At 44.0% G+C, this 22185-nt stretch overlaps 1 pseudogene; it reads right to left on the reverse strand.

The window, feature by feature from the left end:
- Positions 1–4593: 4593 nt before the first annotated feature.
- On the reverse strand, positions 4594–4712 carry LOC145409067 (5S ribosomal RNA; annotated as a pseudogene).
- Positions 4713–22185: the final 17473 nt, after the last annotated feature.

Below are 22185 nucleotides of genomic sequence, written 5' to 3' on the forward strand. Positions count from 1 at the left end.
TCACGATGGTCCTCATACTGCTGGGGAGTTCAAAGTACTTGTTGAACACCACTTGATCCGTCCCCAGTAGGTCACCTATTTCTCGGAAAATACCCGACTCTGCCAGCTGTAAAAACATAAAAAAATCATCTTAAATAATAAAAGGTCTTCAATTTATCTATTTCAGTAATGCATCCCTTTCAGAAAGAGATGGTTAATTCAGGTTAGCAGATCTATAGGCTTTCTCTTCAATTGCTTTAATGTCCTGTATTTCAAAAGTTTTCAAGTCAATTCTCAATAGAAAAATTTTAAGGCATCTTTCCTATCACAACCTTCTTTCTGATCATCAGTATGGGTTCCGTCAGGGACGCTCCACTGGCGATCTTCTCACCTATCTTTCAGACTCCTGGTCATCCTCCTTTCGGGATTTTGGCGAAAGCTTTGCCAGTGCACTTGACATCTAAAGGGCTTTCGATCGAGTCTGGCATAAATCTTTAATTTCCAAACTGCCCTCTTACGGATTCTATCCTTCTATCTGTGCCTTCATCGCTAGCTTCCTTTCTGGTCGTTCTATAGCCGCTATTGTAGACGGCCATCGTTCTTCTACTAGATCTATTAACAGTGGTGTTCCTCAGGGCTCTGTCCTATCACCAACTCTCTTCCTTTTATTCATCAATGACCTTCTAAGCTGTACATCTAACCCTATCCACTCATACGCTGATGACTCCACCCTTCACCTTTCCATTCGGTTCCCGCAATGACCATCTCAGCGGTTACTTGAACAAACAAAGGATGAGGCTATGGCACACCTAATGTCTGACTTGGCTCGTATCTCTGACTTGAGTAAAAATAATCTGGTTGTTTTTAATGCAAAATCTTCCACAGGTATACCCACTAATGTTTAATAATATTCAAGTTAATCCTGCATCATCCTTGAACATGCTTGGGGCTTCATTTACTCGGGACTTATCTTGGAAAGATCATACATCTCTTGTAAAATCTGCTTCCAAGAGATTGGGTGTGCTATGCTGACTCCATTCTTTCTTCACCCCTGCACAATTGTTGACTCTATACAGGGGTTTTATCCGCCCCTGTGTGGAATACAACTCTCATGTGTGGGGAGGCTCCCCACATACAGCTCTTCTCAATAGGGTGGAGTCAAAGGCTTTTCGTCTCATTAAGTCTCCTCCTCTTACTGACCCCCTTCAACCTCTGTCTCTTCACCGCATTGTTGCATCTTTATCTCTTTTCTATCGCTACTTTAATGGTCACTGCTCCTCTGAACTGTCTGCATGCATTCCTCCACCTCTACGATGGGTGCGTAGCACCCATCTAGCAGCAAACTCTCATCCCTTTTCTGTTCAACTCTCTAATGCAAGAGTTAACCATTACTCCCAGTCCTTCATTTATGCAACAGGTCAACTCTGACACTGTCTCCCTCTATCTGTATTTCCTGCTGCCTATGATCTCCAGTCTTTCAAACGCAGTGTGTCCAGTCATCTCGAAATGATCGGATCTTGAATTTGGCTTTCTGTTGTATTTTGTTTTTCTCTTGGAGGGAACTGTTATTGCGGGCTCATGGCCTTTGGTTCCTTCTTCCTTGCATAATAAAAAAAAAAACTGGCAACTGCACTTGCTATCTGTTCGATGTAGTTTTAAGTGAACGTCCACCATGACATCACGTATAATACAATATATAACATACTACTTAACTCAAAGCTACAGTATAACGAAACATACTGATCAAAGGAAATCCGATAATCTAACCTTAAGAAACGCTGCACCTACAACGTATTTAAGTGGATGTTATAATACGGTATTATTTCTTCCTGAAATATTGCTATTCGTGTATTTTGCCACAAATAATGCATTTTTCTAATATTTCAGTGTTTGTCTTTATATGGTGTTTCAGGTTTCACCCCCCAAACATAATCATATATATTATAATAATGTAACATGCTATAAACTTATGAAGAGAACCTAATAAATACAGAGGTGTGTGAGGCAAAGATTGCGTATCAGTGTTGGACGTCCTTACCCACGCATGCACACACCCATATTACCATGATGGCACACATTTTGTACTCACTATACTGCCCCCACCCCCACCACACGTATTGTCCCTCACCCACACCCACACGCACACACACATACTGTATTTGGCATTCTGTGTACTGAATGAAATCCTGCTTTGAATTTTGTTGTTCCACGTGTAAATAAGCATACAGAACTAACATTAAAAGCATGTTCATTTACACTGCACACTGTCAGGCTGGAAATACTGAAACACAGGACCAAGACGGTGACTGGTGCGTGGGAGCTGCAAAGCTCCCACAATATGCTCCATAATGTATTTTGAGAGTTCCATGTAGGCTGTTTCTATTTTTCATAAGAAATGGCTGTTCATCAGTATGTTAAGTTTAATTATTGACATAACTGGAGGAACAAGAACCTCTGCAGTGACACAACAGCTCACCAGCGTCGCTATGAGGATTGGGGGTGTCAGCGGCCACCTCCCCTCCAACTGGTATCCGCCACTGAACACATGATTACCTTTAACATTAACGAAAATATCACGGCTACTCTATGACTATTACTGAAACATAGACTATGCAAATAAGTACTGATTACTGATTAACGCAATCCGTAACGTGAGGTGGTTATGTATTGCACTTGTAGTTTGACACTATTAAATTTTACCTAAACATATTAAATGCAACGTCATTACACATTAGCACAAACTGATAATAAGTGTGTGTGTGTGTGTGTGCGTGTGTGTGTGTGTGTGTACTGATAGTCACCTGAGGAGAGAGAGAGAGAGAGAGAGAGAGAGAGAGTTGAGGTGGTGGAGTAGGCTGAATGTTTCCCGTTGGGATAGGGTATCCTATGTTTGGTGTAATATAAAGTGTGTAATCGGGTCTACTGTATATAAAGATAATAAAAATGAATAGGTTTATTATTATTTAGGATACAGGACATCATTAACACCTTAATAACTACACTGTAATGACTAAGAATGTATAACTGTTGGCCGCTCACTTGCATACTCTCCTCTTTCCCTTACATCGCACCATTCCCTTTGTTTCTGAATCACAACTCAACCTCTATCGTGGTTCACGCTACAAGGCAAGAGAATTATTTTATATAACTCAGACTTCATAAATTGTATAGTGCACAGCCCATTATCTCAAACAATCACATAATTCTTATTAGCCTATATCACAGCATAATACAATGGCCACATAATATAATTCGGAGGATGAAGCTTAGCGATTTGAAAAATTGTCGGGCATGTACACACAACAAAAAAACTATCGTTACACCTTCTGCGCGATATAAAATGACACACGAATGAAGGTTTTTGATAACAGGCTCCTCCATTGGTATCCCTGCGTGTGTTTGTTGCATATTTATTATAAGCTATATCCATTGCTTCTCCCATGCATATTTCTACCTCGTCCTATTTGGCAACTCACCCACTGTCAGGCTTACCAACCCTAGCGAGTCAGCCAGGTTGTTCAGTATGAAACACAATGGACCCCCCAGTAACGATAGTTTTTTTGCTGTGTACACACACACACACACACACACACACACACACACACACACACAAACACACACACACACACACACACACACACATACAAACACACACACACACACACACACACATACAAACACACACACACACACACACACACACACACACATGGGCGTGCACTGGTGCCACGTTAGCCAAATCCCGCCACCAGGTGGTCCAGTTGGAACTCTTGCCGAGTGTACATCTGTAAGGAAAAATGGTAAATGAATATAACGATATTGTATCTTACATAACAAATGAAGGAAGTATGGTACTTAACCCTTACACCGCGGGCTTGTTTTGCTTTGACTTGCGGCTCCCGCGGGCATATTCGCGCTCCGACAGACTCTCTAAAAATATTTGCCAAAAATCAGTTATTAGTCCTAGAATATTAAAATCAATTATACTTATGGCACATACCTTCAGCTTTCTCCTTGGGTGTTTGTTGAGCCTTCGTCGAATACCGTAGGACTTGTGGAGACCTCTGAAGTTGGGTAACGAAGTCTCCACTTTACACTTCCCGACAACTCGTAATATGATTACCACGGCCTGATATTATCACTAGAAACACTAATCTATGATTCTCAAATAGTTTGGAATCCATACTCCTCCCAAAAAACGCTGAAAGCAATGAAAATTACGAGGGCGTATGACCATCCCACTTCCGATCGTTCGCCGCTAGTGTTGTCTATTATTCATAAAAACACTCACAGTTTATATTTCTGTTACTGTATAACACTTATATATATCTACAATCTTTATCCATAAGTTTCCTTCAGTAATAGTAGTTTATTGTCACTGTAGGGATTCAATTTCTTTCAGTAAAATACTTAGCATTCACTTTCTCGTCCTGTATACTAGCATTGAGAGTGAATGTCACTTTCACCTTCACTCTCATAACTCATAGTATTCATACATTCATTGCCAGACGCCATGTATCCCAAACGGGGTGGTCAAGGGCTTAGAGTTAATTGTTTTACAGGGAGGGGCACTAATCCTCCACCAACCCCACTTGACACGTAGGGAGAACGTTATGCCAACAGAATCTGGTCTTCCCAGGCGGTCACCCATCCAAGTACTAACCAGACCCAACGTTGCTTAACTTCACTGATCGGCCGAGAAGCGGTGTACTCAACGTGGTATGCCCGTATTCATACATGCTAGAGTGAAACTTTCACTTTCATTACTCCTAGGGTATATACTCATATTCTTATAATACTAGTCATTTACATTTCTGTTTACGTTCTCTATTTTATTTACGTTATTTACATTTCTATTTTATTTACACTGTGTTATGCACTGTCACATGAAGTAACTTATAAAACTATTTTCCACTGTTCACGTATATTTACATTCATTACTTTCACTTGCTGTTTACACATTATTTACACATTATTTACAATTCCACTTGCACTGTTTTACTCAATAGAAAGATCGTAGTCACTCTTTTATCAATTGTCAGCCCTTTACCTCTTTCCACACGAGGTTTAGTAGGGGGTAAAGGTCACAGGGCCCTTTGCATGGGGGTGAAAAGTGGCTGAAGTTAGCAGGAGCAAACAGACGTACCTTCACATTGGAAGATGACTGAACTGATAGGGGTGGGCCGGGGTGGCCTACCTAGGGAAATGCATTACCGCCAACGTCAGCCTCTTGACAGCTGCTAATATATAGCAGTGAAATGATTGGCAGGAAATCTAGACAATACATTATAAATTAGGTAGTTCCAGGTGAATGTAAATATCACTTAGGCTACTCCCTTCCCTCCTTATATGTATATTTATTACGAAAATAGATTATACGGCATATTTCAAGGGGAAATAAACAACGAAAATTAGCTAACGAGCGCACGTGAGGTGTTGTCAGGTGATAATTAGCCAATTCCAGGTGTATGGCACTATCACTTACTTTATTTCTTTTTTGTATATATTATTTGGTATAAGAATAGGGCATAGGGCTTATTTCAATAGATGAAATCAGTGGAAAATTCCAGGGAGGATTTACTTAGCATAGAATACAGTGTGGTGGCCTGCAATAAATAGGTAGTTCCAGGTGAATGTAAATATCACTTAGGCTTCTCCCTTCCTTTCTTATATATATTTTTATTACGAAAATAGATTATACAGCATATTTCAAGGGGAAATAAACAGCGAAAATTAGTGAACAAGTGCACGTGAGGTGTTGTCAGGTGATAATTAGCCAATTCTAGGTGTATGGCACTCTCACTTACCTTATTTCATTCTTGTATATATTATTTGGTATAAGAATAGGGCATAGGGCTTATTTCAATGGATGAAATCAGTGAAAAATTCCAGGGAAGATTTACTTAGCGTAGAATACAGTGTGGTGGCCTGCAATAAATAGGTAGTTCCAGGTAAATGTAAATATCACTTAGGCTTCTCCCTTCCTTTCTTATATATATTTTTACTACAAAAATAGATTATACAGCATATTTCAAGGGGAAATAAACAGCGAATATTAGCGAACGAGTGCACGTGAGGTGTTGTCAGGTGATAATTAGCCAATTCTAGGTGTATGGCACTCTCACTTACCTTATTTCTTTCTTGTATATATTATTTGGTATAAGAATAGGGCATAGGGCAGGCGAGAGGATAGGGTAATGAAGGGGGGGTAGGGAGGGGAGTCAAGAACGGGGAGAAATGGCTAAATTGTCAACAATGGATGGGAGTACAGATGAGATTAGGAGTGCTGACTAGTGTTGGACATTGGCTGTACTGATAGATGATACAAGCCACCACTTCAAAGCCCGGGTGAATTCAAAATAACAGAATCACAAAAGTGACGCCCCGCGGTATGATCCCTTGCTCCCAAGCGCCACGAAAGTGACGTCCCGCGGTTAAGGGGTTAAACAATCAAAGATCGTATGAACTCACTGAGCTCATATGGAGGCGCGTAGTTTGTGTGCCCACTGCCAGGGGCCCAGGGTGGTGATGCTGATGTGTATACGCCACTCCTGACACCTGCGCCTTTTGAAATCAAACAATAAATCCGGAAAATATAGTGCCATGGTCGACTGAGCAGCTAAAATATATGCAGAAGAATAGAGTGTAGCAGAACTGAGACGTTTTCTCAAAGGAAGATTAATACTGTGCCTTTTAAAACTCAGGTCGCTGATCTCGGCCAAGTAAGATTTCGGCTGTACAGTTCTTACTGTTATTAAGTGTATAACGGATTGAATCATGTCAGGATTTGCCAAATGAAAGATTACTGTCTTTGGAAACTGTATGATAAATTTTTCGAGCAACTGAGATTCACAACACTTGGTAAAAATGTGCTGAATGCAAAAAAAACACATAGTAAGCTTTCATGGATTTTAATATACTCTATGCAGAACTTTTCGGTGTAAATCTCATTTAAAGCATCAGCAGAATATCTCAGACGATTATAATACTGGTATAATGCATTATGTGTGAGTAATAATCCCAATAGGAATTTTTTTAAAGGAAGGTACGCCAGCTCTGAGCGGGTAGTGACCCCACACTATTCAGTGATCTGGCGAACACTGGCAGCTATCAGGAGTTTGTGGGGGCTGTAATTAGAGCAGCATGGAGCTGGCATATATATATACACACACACACACACACATATATATATATATATATATATATATATATATATATATATATATATATATATATATATATATATATATATATACCAGCTCCACGCTGCTCTAATTCTTAGTTGCATTTTCTTTCTTTCTTTTAGTCATTCTTGTATTCTTTCTTTCTTATTTAATTCTGGCAGACACTTCTACCCCTTAGAATTAACTAATTCCAACCAATCCTGGACACAATGACCAGCCTATGAGTTTGTTGTGTCTGCAATGTATTGGTTGCAGGCAACTACTTGCTGCCTGGCAAGGGCCCCCTTAGCCCCTTGTTGGCCATGTGTCTGGAATTAGTCAGGACCCATTGGTTGACCTAGCACCATTTTTCCAAATTTCGAAAATAATCTTTTTTTCTTTTTTTTTTTCAATCAAACTGAAGAGAAACTTCTGACACACTTGACAATGCAACTCTTAGTTTCCTATACCCATCCTGTGCTTCACAATGAAGAGCAATTTTTTTTTTTTTTTAATGACTTCGTAACCTACACGCCGGTGAATAACAAGCAGAGGAACTAAAGAATATCACACTAATAAATATCCACATTTTCACCTCCCCCCCAAAAAAAAAATGTCAGTGGTGCTGAAATGGTCTGAAATGACTAGATAGGCCTATGTGTATTACAAACTAAATCAGTGCATAGTATAGGAGGTTTCATTAAAAAAATATGTATATGATTCGTTTTTTTCAGATTTATGTTTATTGTGCTTATGCTAGTATAGAGCTATTTCTGATGTCTGGGTGGCCTAGCCAGACAAGCGTCCTCTTTTGGATGCACAGGCTGAACAGCAGCAGCTAAAACTCGATAGGCCCGCTTAGAGCTGGCCATCGTCGCCTACCGGCTTGTGTGTTTGTGTGTGTGTGGCGGGGGGGAGGGAAACAATCTGGCTGCAATATGGAGTTTTACTACTACTCTGCGGCCAGGTTGTCTTGGGAAGAATACTGCCACCGTATTCCCTGCGTGTCTTAAAAGGCGACTAAAAGGGGCGGGGTGAGGGAACTAGGGACCCCCTCCTCTGTTTTTTAGTTCTTAAAAAGAGATAGGCCAGAGAAAGGGATGGGGGACTGAGTTATCCCCGTACCCTGAAGATTGGATCTATAAATTAGCATGGATGTACGATTGAGACTAAATGGGAGGATATTAGGAGAATGTTTGTGAGAAGTTGGATGTGTTAGCTTTGAGTGAAACGAAGATGAAAGGGAAGGGTGAGTCTATGTTTGGAAGTGTGATTGGAAGATTATCAGGTGTTGATAGAGGAAGGGCAAGTGAAGGTGTGGCCTTGTTAGTGAGTCCGGAAGTACAGCAGTGTGTGATGCAATGGAAAGAGGTTCATCGAGACTGATGTGGGTGAAAGCGAAATTTGAACGTGAGCTGTGGGTGTTTCTGAGTGCATATGGGCCTGGTAGTGAGACAGGAGGGTGGAAGGGTTGTTGATAGAGCTTTGATGGACTATGTGGTTGTGTCCAGGAATGTATTAGGAAGATTGTTGGATGTGACGGTCCTGAGAGGGGAGGGTGGAGGTATGTCTGACCACTACCTGGTGAAGGGAAAGTTAAGAGTAGGTAAGAGATGGGTAAGAGCTAGGAGGGTTAAGTGTGGCAGGGAGATTTTGAAAGTGAGTGAGTTGGATAAAAGAGAGAAAAAGATAGAGTATCAGGAGAAATTGAAAGATGAGTGGAACACAATGAAAGATCAGGAAAATGGCAGTGTGGAGGAGGAATGGCAGTTGTTTAAGAGTGCTGTGGTGGGGCATGCAGAAGAGGTGTGTGGTGTGAGACGTATGGGTGGTGGTGTAAGAAAAGGAAGTGAATGGTGGTGTGAGGAAGTAAGGCTGTGGCTGAGAAGAGACGTGCATATGAAGTGTGGCTGCAGAGGAAGGATGAGGTGTCATATGAGAGTTATAAGGAAAAAGGAATAGGGCGAGAAGGGCTGTGTGTGATGCTAAAGTGGCAGCAGATGAGAGGTGGGGTAGGGGGCTGACTGAGAATTTTCAATAAAATAAGAAGTTTTGGAAGGAGGTGAAAAGGGTGCGAAAGGGAGAGTCTGGGAAGGAAGAGCGAGTAGAAGCAGAGGATGGAAGGATGTTAACTGAGATGGATGCAGTATGGAAGAGATGGGCAGAGTATTTTGAAAGATTGTTAAATGTAGAGGAGGAAAGGGTGGCTGAGATTGTGGCAGATGGAAGGGTGCAAGGAATAAATGTGTTGATAGAGCTGAATGATTCTCTGATCACGAAGGAGGAAGTGGAGAAGGCAGTAAAGGATATGAAGACAGGAAAAGCTGCAGGTATGGATGGATGTGCTGTGGAATGCCTGAAGGGTGGTGGAGTGACTATTGTTGACTGGTTAGTAAAATTGTTGAATGTGTGCTTTGTGAAAGGTATGGTGTCAATTGACTGGGCAAGTGCTTGTGTGGTCCCATTGTACAAAGGCAAGGGTGATAAGTATGAATGTACTAGCTTTAGGGGTATAAGTCTGTTGAGTGTTGTAGGTAAGGTGTATGGTAGAGTGTTAATTATGAGAGTTAGAGAGGGTACAGAGGGAGTGATTGGTGATGAGCAGCGTGGCTTTAGGAGAGGGAGGGGATGCGTGGATCAGGTGTTTGCTGTGAGACAAGTGTGTGAAAAGTATTTAGCGAAAGGCAAGGATGGGTTTTGGGCATTCATGGATTTAGAGAAAGCGTATGATAGAATTGATAGGGAGGCTTTGTGGACTGTTTCAAGATTGTATGGACTTGATGGTAGGTTACTAAAACTGGTGAAGAGTTTTTATGTAAATAGTAGAGCGTGTGTAAGAGTGGGAAATGCTGTGAGAGTGATTTCCTGTGAGAGTGGAGCTGCGACAGGGATGTGTGATGTTGCCTTGGTTGTTTAATATTTATATGGATGGTGTTGTAAGGGAGGTGAATGCAAGAGTGTTAGGTGGAGGTCTGAGTCTGGTGAATGATGATGGTGGAGAGTGGAATCTGAAGCAGCTGCTGTTTGCAGATGATACTGCACTGGTGGCTGATTCAGAGGAGAGACTGAGATAGTAGAGGAGTTTGGAAGGGTGTGTGAAAGGAGGAAATTGAAAGTAAATGAGAATAAGAGTAAAGTGATGAATTGTACGAGGTTGGTAGATGGTAGGGGGATGAATATAGTTTTGAATGGTGAGTTGCTTGAGGAGGAAGAGTGTTTTAAATATTTAGGGTCACATGTTGCTGTGGATGGAAGAATAGATGCAAAAGTGAAGTTTAGAATGAATGAAGTAGGAAACGTGCTGGGAGGAATGAAAATGGTGTTTAGATGTCGTTCACTTAGAATGGATGTAAAGAGAAGGCTGTATGAGGATGTTGTGGTACCAACTGCATTATATGGGGCTGAAACATGGAATATGGGTGTAGAAGAGAGGAAAAGTTTGAATGTAATGGAGATGAGGTGTCTGAGGAGTATGTTTGGAGTGACGCGTATGGATTGAGTGCGAAATGATGAAGTGCGAAGGAGAACTGGAGTTGTTCGGGAGATGGCTGATTGAGTTGAGCAGAGGATGTTGCGATGGTTTGGGCATATGGAGATAATGGATAATGAGCGACTGGTGAAAAAGATAACTAGATCTGATGGGAGAGGTGTACAGCTGAGAGGGAGACCACGAATAGGATGGATGGACAGTGTGAAGACAACGCTGGATGTGAGAGGGCTGTCTGTTGAACAAGGAAGAGAGGCTGTGTGTGACAGAAATAAATGGAGAGAAATTGTGAATGAATAAATGATGACGCAGCCCTGAGGGGATATTCTCCCGCATTTGGTCTGATCAGCTAGTCAGGTCAGGTGCGGGTAAGGGGATGGGTCTATTATGATGCGGCAGGGGTAACCCAGCTCTGCTGTCAGGCCCTGCTGCAGATGTCACTGATTGCACTGCGCAGTCGACCCTTGTGCGGTGTGGTGTGATGAGGATCTGTCCCTTCTCCCCTCTGGGGCTAAGATGCAAATGAATGTGTTTGAATGGCTGAGTAAATGGGGAGTGTGTCGTCCTGTCTCGGCTACCTACCTTTCCCTGGGGGAAGCAGCCTAGGTTTATAGACGGATATATATATATATATATATATATATATATATATATATATATATATATATATATATATATATATATATATATATATATATATAGGGAACGGGAGAGTCAGTTTTAATAAACTTTGGAGTTTCTTCTACTTGAGGTGTTTCATAATGTCCTCATCAACCTCTTTTCTGCAAGGGTCTCTCCTAAAATGAGTACAATTATCTTGTAGCAACAACTAAGGGAATTACAGAGAGAAAACAAAAAACCAATATGACTTCTGGTAAAAGCTTACTTCTTAAGTGACTTGCTTCTTTGAAAAAAAACAAACAAACAAGACCATGGCTGACATCTTCCTATCTCCCAGTATTCTAAGTTCATCTTCAACCATTTTACTGCGCTATTCGTAGCATTTATTACTTTACCCTTGTTGCTCGCACCATCCTCTATGGCCTTCGTTTCCTTCCACAAGAAATATTCTTTATCACTGCACGTACTACCCAGCTTAGGCAGTTCATAAAAACCCCTTCAGTCCAATGACACATTTGATGCGGTTCATACTTGCTATCTTCAGACAATACTGTGTAGATCAGGTTAGAGTTTCACACTACAAAGTTTGGTTATAGTCTTTATTACCTTCTTATTACAAAATATGAATAATATGGTCAATAATTTACCCTATGGGCTCCCCTACTTAGGCGGTTTTCTCCTTTTAACTAGCTTGTGTTTGTCTGTGCAAGTTAATTTGAGTTTGAAGGTTTTCAGAAACGGGTTTTGAGATCTTGAACTAACATCTCCTAACCAAATCAAACTAGATAACAGTGTTAAGAAGCAGGATACGGTAGTTAGGTGGTCTTGAAGCTTCTCGCCGATTCCCGATGTTTACGATAGCTAGCTCCGGTACGAGTCAGAGTTGCCAGTTTTCCTGCTGTTGGTGAGCATAGTTATCTCTTTTTCTCTATGATATTTTATTTATATGATTGTTAAATTGTGTAATTCAGTCTAAGTTTGAATGCTAAATAATTTACAGTGTTATGTAATGTAAGAGAACTCTGGCATGTTTTGATGTCTCCTAGTTGTTTACTGTTCGCTGTTGCCCCGTCGAGTTTGTGCTAGGGGTTTCTCAAGTGATGCGGGGTTGTGTAGGGGTGGATGGAGACTATTTCAAGTCAGACGGTTTTCAGTTCAGTTTGAGTGTCGGTGCAGTGTCAGTGAAGTTTGTATATTTTCAGTACTTCTGAAAACAGTGAAGTGTTGTTGCCAAATAGTGAAGAGTTATTGTAGTTTGTATATCATCGGAACTTGTGAAAATAGTGAAGTGTTGTTGTCAAGCATTAAGAGTGATTGCAGTTAGTAAAGTTTGTATAGCTCCAGTGCTTGTGAAAACAGTGAAGTGAAGTTGGAAAGCATTAAGTGTGATTACTTGGAAAATAAAGACTGAACTTGAGAAGCCAGTGTCTATTTACAAAGCCTGAGCTAATCCAGTGTAGCCTATTGTACACCTAAAGGCTGACCATTGGAATAACAACTCATTGGGTAATGTCCTTCCTGTACTGTACTACTGCTGTTGGAGCTTGTGGCAGTGTGGGACGGGTACATAACACTGGTGTCAGGAGTGTGGATTATTAAGGGATGCAGTGAGTCTAACCTTAACATGGATGAATAAGGTGTGCAAACAAGATCCCGACCTGGGCAGGAGGAGGAGGTGTCCCTGGCACCAATTGTGAAGCTATTACAAGCTTCAAAGAAAGAACTCCAAGAATAGTAACAGGCCATAAGTGGACAATTACAGACAGAAAAGAAAGAACTTAAAGATCAGTTACAAGCACAAAATGTACAACTGCAGGCATAGAATGAGGGACAGAAAGAACTCAAAGAACAATTACAGGCACAGAATGAGGGACAGAGAGAAATGAAAGAACAATTACAGGTACAGAATGAAGAAAAGAAGAACGATATGAACAGCTTCAGGAGGCATTACAGGAGCAACAGAGGGAATTACAATTGAGGATGCAAGGACAGCTGGATGCTTTCATGGGGGAAATGAATGAATGAATGAAAGAATATATGACATGGCGGTGCAACAGCAGAGGTCATATGCCCCTGAACACATACATTATAAGAAAGTCAAAATATATATAAAAAAATGATAAAAAGCAAACAGAATAACAATGAATAAAGCAAACCAACAGTTTAAAAGAAACAACCAAAACTAAAAACATGGAGGAAAGATAGAGGGTAAAACTAACACATTATTAATAAAACACAAACTAAAATATGGTAAGGCCCTACAGCTTGTGGAGAAAGCCAGAACTCAACACAAAGGAGAAGGTGCCTCTCCCCCACAGTGCAAGCCTCTTCCCCAAGCACTGAGGAGAGAAGGTACAATCCGTCGCTGGCTCGGCACCCGGAAAGGTACTGCCAACGAAGGACCCCAAGACTGGGACAATCAACAAGAAGATGGTGAACAGTCAAAGGAACCAGACAGTCACCGCAGTCAGGAGGGGGTGCCCTCTCCATTAAAAAACCATGAGCCAGCCTAGTGTGGGGGAGGCGGTGGCTCAATCGGTAGAAAGGTGGCCTGCAGTCCTACCGGACCCAGGTTCAAATCCCCGCTGGGGCAGGGAACAGTTTAAGGATTTGAATTTCATAAAGAAGCAGACTTTACCGATCTACCAGAAGACCCGCCAACATGTCGTAAAAATACCCCCGTTAATACCAATACATCAGTCCTGTATGAGACAGCCCTAGCATGTACTCAATATGGACGGTGGGTGTTAACGCCGAAGTGGTGATATGCAGAGGTGCATGGTATGTAGGAGGACTACTGGGCCTTGAGTGCAGGCTGTGTAGCCTATGTCCAGAGTCGGACACATAAAAAAAAAAAAAAAAAATATCCGGAGACAGGCCAAAGCTATTTCCCACTGTCGGGACAGTCCCACTTACCCCCCATCGCCCAGGTTCCGACGAATGTTGCGGAGTTTGTTCACCCCTGCTGCAGCCCACCTCTTCTGCCAGCAGAAACGGACAGCCTCCACAGTGGCTGCACATAAATCCTCGGATGGGACATGGTAATGAGGAGAGGAAGGGCAAGAGACAGCAGCTCTAGCCAAAGAGTCAGCATGCTCATTTCCCATGACCCCCACATGTGCAGGGACCCAACACAGTTGTACAGAGTATCCTTGCTTGCATAATATGAAGAGCCACTCCAAGATAGACAGGACTAGAGATGTGATGGGAAGCCACGTGACAAAGCTTGTAGAGCACTGGTTGATTTACTAAAAATGGTAAAAGATGCTGGAGGGAAAACTAAAAATCATTCAACCACAACTAAAATGGCAGTAAGTTCAGTGGTAAAAACAGATACAGAAGAAGGAAGACTCCCACCACGGCTAAAATCACGATAAATGACACCAAAGCCAGTCACATGGGGTTTGAAGCCATCAGTAATTACAGGGATCGAGTCACTGTGAGCAGAGGCATGTTCTAAAAAATAAGACAAAGCTGCCTGTGAGGAAAGAGAGGCCTTCCTTTCAAGGAAGTAATCACATGGTTGTACCTCTGGGAGAAGCCAGGGAGCCACTTGGGGGACATGCATAAGGCAAACAGGGGAGGACTGGACACCTAACTCCCCCATGGCAGCTCGAACTCTGTACCCAAATGGGTGTGGATAGCGAGGGTGAGTGTCATAGAGGGAGAAAAAAGCGACCTCAGAGACAGCCTTACAACTCAGTGACGCCAGAAGACGGTGAAGGTGCCAACACTGCACCATCAAGGACTGCTGGCAGAGATCCAGTGGCAGTTAGTTCGCATCAACCAACAGACTCCATTGGGGAAGACCGGAAAGCCCCAGTCGACAGATGAATCCCACCATGGTGGACGGAATTTAGTGGTTGTAGCCGTGCCTTAGTAGCAGAAGAGTATATCACACACCCATAGTCCAATTTGTTCCTTACTAAGCCATGGTAAAGTTGGAGGAGGATGGTTCTGTCAGTGCCCCAAGACAAGTGAGATAGGGTCCATAGGAGAGACAGGGCACGGAGACATGACAGTCGTAATGAACGGATATGAGGTACCCACGTCAGTCTCCTTTCGACAGGAAGGCCAAGAAACCTTGTCTTATTCACACATCACACCATGTGGCCATAGAACTGGAGATCTGGGTCATGGTGAATACCTCTCAAGTGGCAGAAATGCAAGGCCATCATCTTTGTTGGGGAGAAACCGAAGCCATGCATGGTGGCCCACTGAGAGACCATGTCTGGGAGAGCTGCAGGCGATGTTCAGCCAAGGGACATTCGGGAAGCAGCATACCATGGGGCCAAATCATCGGCATATAAGGAGGCCGACACCTCTTCTGGAATAGAGGACACAGTACCATCTAATGAAAGAGCAAAAAGGGTCACACTGAGAACGCTTCCTTGAGGCCCCCCTTCCTCCTGAGGGTACGAAGGAGATAGGGTGATGCCAACCCTAACCCTGAATGAATGGTTACACAGAAAATTTAATATAAATAGGCGTAGCCTACCACGTAAACCAAAAGAATGGAGTTGTTGGAAGATACCAAATTGCCATGTAGTATCATATGCCTTTTCCAGGTGAAAGAAAATGCACACCAGATTCTCCTGTTTATCAAAAGCATCACATGCTGCAGCCTCAAGACGAACATGTGCATCTGTTGTTGAGCGACATTTTCAAATACCAGACTGACACCGAGAGAGACATTCATTCCTTTCTAGGAAATACATTAGGTGTGTGTTGACCATTTTCTCAAATAATTTGCACAAGCAGGATGTTTAGGCAATTGATCAATATTCCAGTGCACTGTAACCTTCCTTCCCTGGCTTTTGGAATGGCAGGACCATTGCTTCACTCCAAGAGGTGGGAAGGGAAGATTCCCTCCAGATTCTGTTATAAAGGCTCAGGAGAAAAGACAATGCATCATCATCCAGGTGTCGAAGTATTGCGTAGGGAATATCATCCGGCCCTGGTGAGGTGTCATGACAGAGGGAAAGGGCAGATTGGAGTTCGTGAAAAGAGAAAGGGAGGTTGTAGGACTCCATATTCCCTGAACAGAAGTCCAGCACCCTTGCCTTCTCTATCTCCTGATGTCTGGCAAAAATTGGGGAACTAGTATTTCTGTGACTGACCGCCACAGCTGCAGGGTCACCAACAGGCTCATCATTAGACATTAGAACTGGGGACCTGTCTTGAGTGAATTTTCCAGGGATCTTTCGCACCCTTTTCCACACCTGAGACACTGGCATCTTTAAGTTTACAGATGACACATAAGCCATCCAAGAGTCTCGCCTAGCTTGTTTCAGTACCCAACGAGCCTTTGCCCGTGTCTTTTTAAACTCGACAAGATAATGCTCTCTCCTGCGTCTACGACAACAGAAGAAAGCTAACTTCTTCTCACGTACAGCAAAACTGCAATCCTCATTCCATCATGGGACAGGTCGATAGTGATATGCCAAAGGTTTTAGGAACAGCATGAAGGGCAGCAGAATGCAGAACGGAGGTAAAGAATGAAACAGCCTCATCAATATGTGGAAAGTCTTCAACAGAGACATCAGAGAAGAGAAAAGGGACCAGTCTGCCTTGTCCAATCTCCACCTCACCAGACAAGAACAGGGACTAGATACTGCTGCAGTAAGGATGATGGGAAAGTGATCACTGCCATGGAGATCCTCCATAACCTCCTAGGTAAAGTCAAGGAAACAGTCAGAAAAGCAGACAGGAGGTCAACTGCGGTAAATGAACCTGTTTGGGGGTGAAAATATGTAAATGCCCCATTATTGAGTAGGGCAAGATCCTCATCCACCAATAAGGATGCCAACAAACTCCCATGTTGGTTAACAAGAGAGTCACCCCACAAAGGGTGGTGACCATTAAAGTACCCCAAGAGAAGAAAGGGCATTGGTAACTGACCAAGCAGGTTCTAAAATTCCACCCTACTGACTGTTGTGTTGGGCGGTAAATAAATGGAACAAACTGTATACCAGCGGTGGGCATACAACCGCAAAGTAACACATTGGATGTCAGACTGGAGGTGGACTGGCTGATCAGGGATATCAAACCCCACCAAAACAGCACAACCCCCAAGAGGACCCTGGGTTGGCGCTGAGAAAAATGCATTGTACCCATGTGGTGCATGAGGAGTGGCAGACCCTACAAGGGTTTCCTGGAGACACACGCACAAACGGAAATGAGTCAGGAGGGTCCATAGCTCCTTCTTACCATGCAGCCCTCGACAGTTCCATTGTAATATACTGGATGAGAATGCCATAGTACCCACAGTGAAGGAAGAATCAAGTTGAGGGGCGAGACAACCGTGTCCACAGCAAGCAACCAGATTTAGACTGGTGCTTAGAACTGCCCTTAGAAAGGGGCTACCTGGCACCGTTATGGTGGATGGTGTGCCTCCTAGCTGAAGATAACCTGGAGGAAGAAGAAGAGGGTCGGACAATGGTCTTCTTTTGTGGTGGAGCAAGAGATGGTTTAGCATGGGGATCGCAAGCTGCCCCAGCCAGAACAGAGCAGGCAGTGCCACTATGAGATGAACCACGATTGGCAGCGCATCCGACAGTTCCGGAACCCTGAGAGGGCAAAGCCTCATACAGCTGAGCAGGTGCAGTAATGACCCGAGTACCACCACTGTCTGGTGGTGTTTGGGTTGCCAGCAAAACGCCACCCCCAGCCTGCACCTATTCCGACCCCTGAGCATCCCAAGTAGGAGGAGTAGTGGGCTCCACTGCAGAGATCTTAGGTAGCAGTGCTTCAATCTTTGAGCATTCTGAGGAGCCACGGCGATGCGTGCCATGCACAGGAGGGACATTGGGAGTTTTGGATGTGTCAAAGCAAGGCGTAGCAGCAACACGAGTGTTTGCTACTGGAGGAACCGGAGGAATTGGGATGGGGGAGGCACTCCCAGATGCTGGAAGCACCACCCCAGACTGGACACCCCCGAGACAGGAGGCACCTCCTCAGAGGAAACACAGCCACTTCCAGGCTGCCCTCTCTCAGTGGAACTTCCCTGCCAAGAAGGTCGGGAAGTAGAACCCCGAATATTTGATGGGGCATTGTGTGATGGCAGGAGCACCTTCCGGGTAGCTTTAGGGCGAGACAAGGCAGCAGCAAAGGTAATCCCAGGGTGGATGAACCTCTCCTTTACCCTGGCCTTTGCCTCAGAAAAGGAAATTTTCTCCTTCATTTGAACAGAAACAATCTAATACTCAAACTTGTATACATCACAATCCCTTGAGGAGGCCGCATTCGCTCCTCCACAGTTCAAACATTTAGAGGGTTGAGAACAATCAACCATACCATGAGAAACTTCACCACAATTTCCACAAACCTCAGGAAGGTCAGATGCTTCCCGCCTGCAAGAACAGCAAACATGACCAAACCTTTGACAATAATAGCACCTTCTAGGTCAGGGAACATAAGGTTTACCTTAAGCTTCCACCATGCAGCAGTGACAACCTCTGGCAGAGTAGGGTGATCAAACATCAAGATAAGAGTGGGTGTGGGGGTTAAAACCCCATAAACTTTCTTCACAATTCTCTGGACTCCTACGACTTCCTGAGGAGCCAGCCCCTCCACGAGGGAAGAACCAGAATAGGAGACCAAGTCCTGAGAATACACAACCCCACGGGACTGATTTAGGACCGAGTGATGAGAGGTAGATACTTGATAACCGGCATCCATAGTAAGAGACTGGATGCCTGAACTCTCCTCTGCATTTCTGGCTTCTAGCAACAGAGAACCATCACCCTGCAAGGAGACCTTGGGGGTAAATCCACATGCTGTAACTAGACCATTGTGAATCTTAAAACAGTTCAGGTTCCAGAAGGAAGTACCATCATCCGTTTTGAGTACTATGTATTTGGTATAAGAGTGTTTCACAAAGCCACCAGGTAAAAGCTCGATAGAAGGGACATCTGGATTCACAGTTTGGCAGATGACCCGGAGGGTACACGGTCATCGCCAAGGGAGTGACCAGGGGATACCGACTCGTGTGGCTGGTCACCGACCACACGAATGGTTGAAGAAGTGTTTAATGTATCCAAATATACTTTACTGAGGGATAAAATGGCACCAGGAGCCAAGGGAAACCGCATACCAGGGGGTGAGGGGACCGAGTATGGTCTGATGGGAGCGGGGTACCTCGTCCCTAGAGGGTGACCCAAAAAGGACATCCCGTGATGCAAAAATTCACTCCCACCAGTGCAAAGACCCCCTTCCCCAAAACCCCCCAGCCTAGACACCCAACCAACCAATTCAGGGCAGCACCAAGGTGACCCCTTTGGTGGGCAGCACCGATGACCCATACTGGTAAGCTAGGTTTTGGACAGTGCTTAGTCAGACCCCTCACCCACAACCCTTCCCACATGGGAGACCCTGCTAGATGTCGTTACATCCACGGGCAGGCTTGGGATCACAGGAACATGCAAGCCCCCCCACCACGACAAAGTGGCTCCCCATAGGGGGGAGGAGAAATGAAGGAAGAGGAGCAGCAGTTGAAACAGGAAGTATACGCAGAGCTACAGCAGCAGAAGTGCGAGGTAAGCAGTAACGTGATGGAATTCAGACAGCATCTAGACAACCAGGTGAAGCATTTAGACAACCAGCTAAAGATTAGCAAGGGAATAGTGACAGAGTGCAGAAAGCATGTAGACAACAAGCAAAAGATTAGTAAGGAAACAGTGATGGAGTGCAGACAGCATTTAGAAAACCAGTTGAAGCATGGAGCCAACCATGTGGAGATAATTAGTGAGAAAATTGAGGCTGCAGAGAAATATTGCAATGCTGAGCCTCAGGTTAGTGTACAGGGAGCATTAAAAGAATGGACAGTGTATGGTCAATCTTGATGGATCACAGGCATCTAAAGGTAACATTACAGGGTTGAATAATCAGAATGTAGGAGATTTAAGTCCTGGACTTAATTCTAATGCCCCAGTTTTTAGGTCCAGGACCAGTGAAGTGCATGGCTATGATAGAAGTCCAATTAAAAAGGAACCTTAGGAATTTCATGGTAGAGTATCTTGGGAAGCTTCCCATGCGCAGTCTGAGTTAACTGTGAATCAGAATGGTTGCGATGATAGGCAGAGGGCAATGCAGCCTGCTACTAGCCTTAAGGGTGCCGCAATGAAAATTCTGGGCCAGATGTCAGTGATGGAGAGGAATAGTTTTCAGTACCCTGTAGAAGTGCTGGAGCGCATATATGGGACCATGTACCAGACTGAGGTTTACATAGCAAGATTCTGGGGCCGTGTGCTTGCTCATGCACACAAGACGCACCCAGGAGCAGCACCTAACCTGTTGGCTATTCTTCTGAGGGACCAGTTCATCGGTGCTCTTGACAGTGCAAGTGAAGCAAGCACAACCAAGAAGCATGCAAGAAGCACGAGCCACGGCTCTAGAGTTTGAGTCCTATGTCAGGTCCAGGACGTCCACTTTTCAGACAGGTCGAAGAGTAGGATTCAAGGCAAGAAAGGGCCAGGTATGTGAAATGGAAAAATTTTGAGGGAAGTTGCTAGTACTGTGAAAAGCCAGGACACAGAAAAGAGGACTGCTACAAGTGGACGAGGGAACAGGAGAAGATCGATGGAGATTGTTGGTTCTGAGGGAAGCCAGGACTCAAGAAGGTAGATTGTTACCAATGGAAGAAGGAGCAAGAATGGAGCAGTGGATGGAAACCCATAATTGCAACAAATGGCTGTTGGACATGTGGAGAGGTGGGGCAATTCAGCTATGAGTGTCCAGTTGAGAAGGATGAGGGTAAATTAGTTAAGGCTGATGACGAGAGGCAACAACCAGCCAATTTTTCCCAAGAAGCTCCACCACTGAGGAAATGCAGGAGAACCTTGATGAATAGTGTGCAAGAAGACAGAAGTACAGATGACAAGCAGTGTAGTAGTAATGGGAATCATAGGAATAAATGCTGCCATACTATAGTGACAAGGCCAGCGTCAGCTGAAGAAGCCCTGAAGAAGATGCAGATGCAGGATGCAGATTTACAACCAGTGCTAGAGTGGCTGCAGCGGAGTACAGTGCAACCATCTTGGGAAGATGTTTCCAGGTTAAGCCCTGCAACCAAGACCTACTGGAGTCAGTGGCACCTTCTTCATCTGAATAACTGTCTACTGGAGAGTCAGTGGGAGACACATGATGGCCTCAGCAAGTATTGGCAATTGGTGATTCTGAAGAAGATGAGGTCCAAGATCTTGGATGAGTCCCATAACCAGATCACTAGTGGGCACCTGTGAGTGAAGAAAACTCTAAGCCGGCTGCAACAGAGGTTCTACTGGACTGGCATGTGGCAGGATGTTGAAGAGTGGTGTCGGGCCTGTGATGTGTGTTGTGCCAAGAAAGGACCCAAGAAACGTGGTTGGGCCCCTCTCCAGCTGTATGAAGTGGATGCACTGATGGAAAGAGTTGCAGTGGACATTGCTGGACCTCTGCCACTCACTGAAAGAGGGAACCGATATATATTTGTCACCATGGACTACTTCACAAAGTGGCCAGGAACCTATGCCATCCCTGATCAAGTGGCTGAGACTGTTGCTCAGGTGTTGGTTGACCAGTTTTTCTGTCGTTTTGGGATGCTACAAGAGCAACATTCAGACCAGGGTAGAAACTACGAGTCTGATGTGTTCCGTGAGTGCTGCAAGTTATTGGGGATCAAGAAGACCAGGACGACCCCACTAAGGCCACAGGCAGATGGGATGGTGGAGAAATTCAACTGGACCCTGGGACAAGAACTGGCAAAGTACTGTGTAAAGGGACAAAAAGAATGGGACCAGAAATTACCTGAGTTGCTGATGGCATACTGGTCTGCATCACATGAATCTACTGGCTACACTCCCGCAAACTGATGTTGAGCCACGAGTTACACTTACCCGTTGACTTGTTAATGGGAAGACCACCTGGTGAAGAGTTGCCTACAGACACTTCAAGTTA

The sequence above is a fragment of the Coenobita brevimanus genome, chromosome 8 (assembly GCF_032717465.1).
Source record: "Coenobita brevimanus isolate Jiangsu-jjx chromosome 8, ASM3271746v2, whole genome shotgun sequence".
In the NCBI taxonomy this organism is placed as follows: domain Eukaryota; kingdom Metazoa; phylum Arthropoda; class Malacostraca; order Decapoda; family Coenobitidae; genus Coenobita; species Coenobita brevimanus.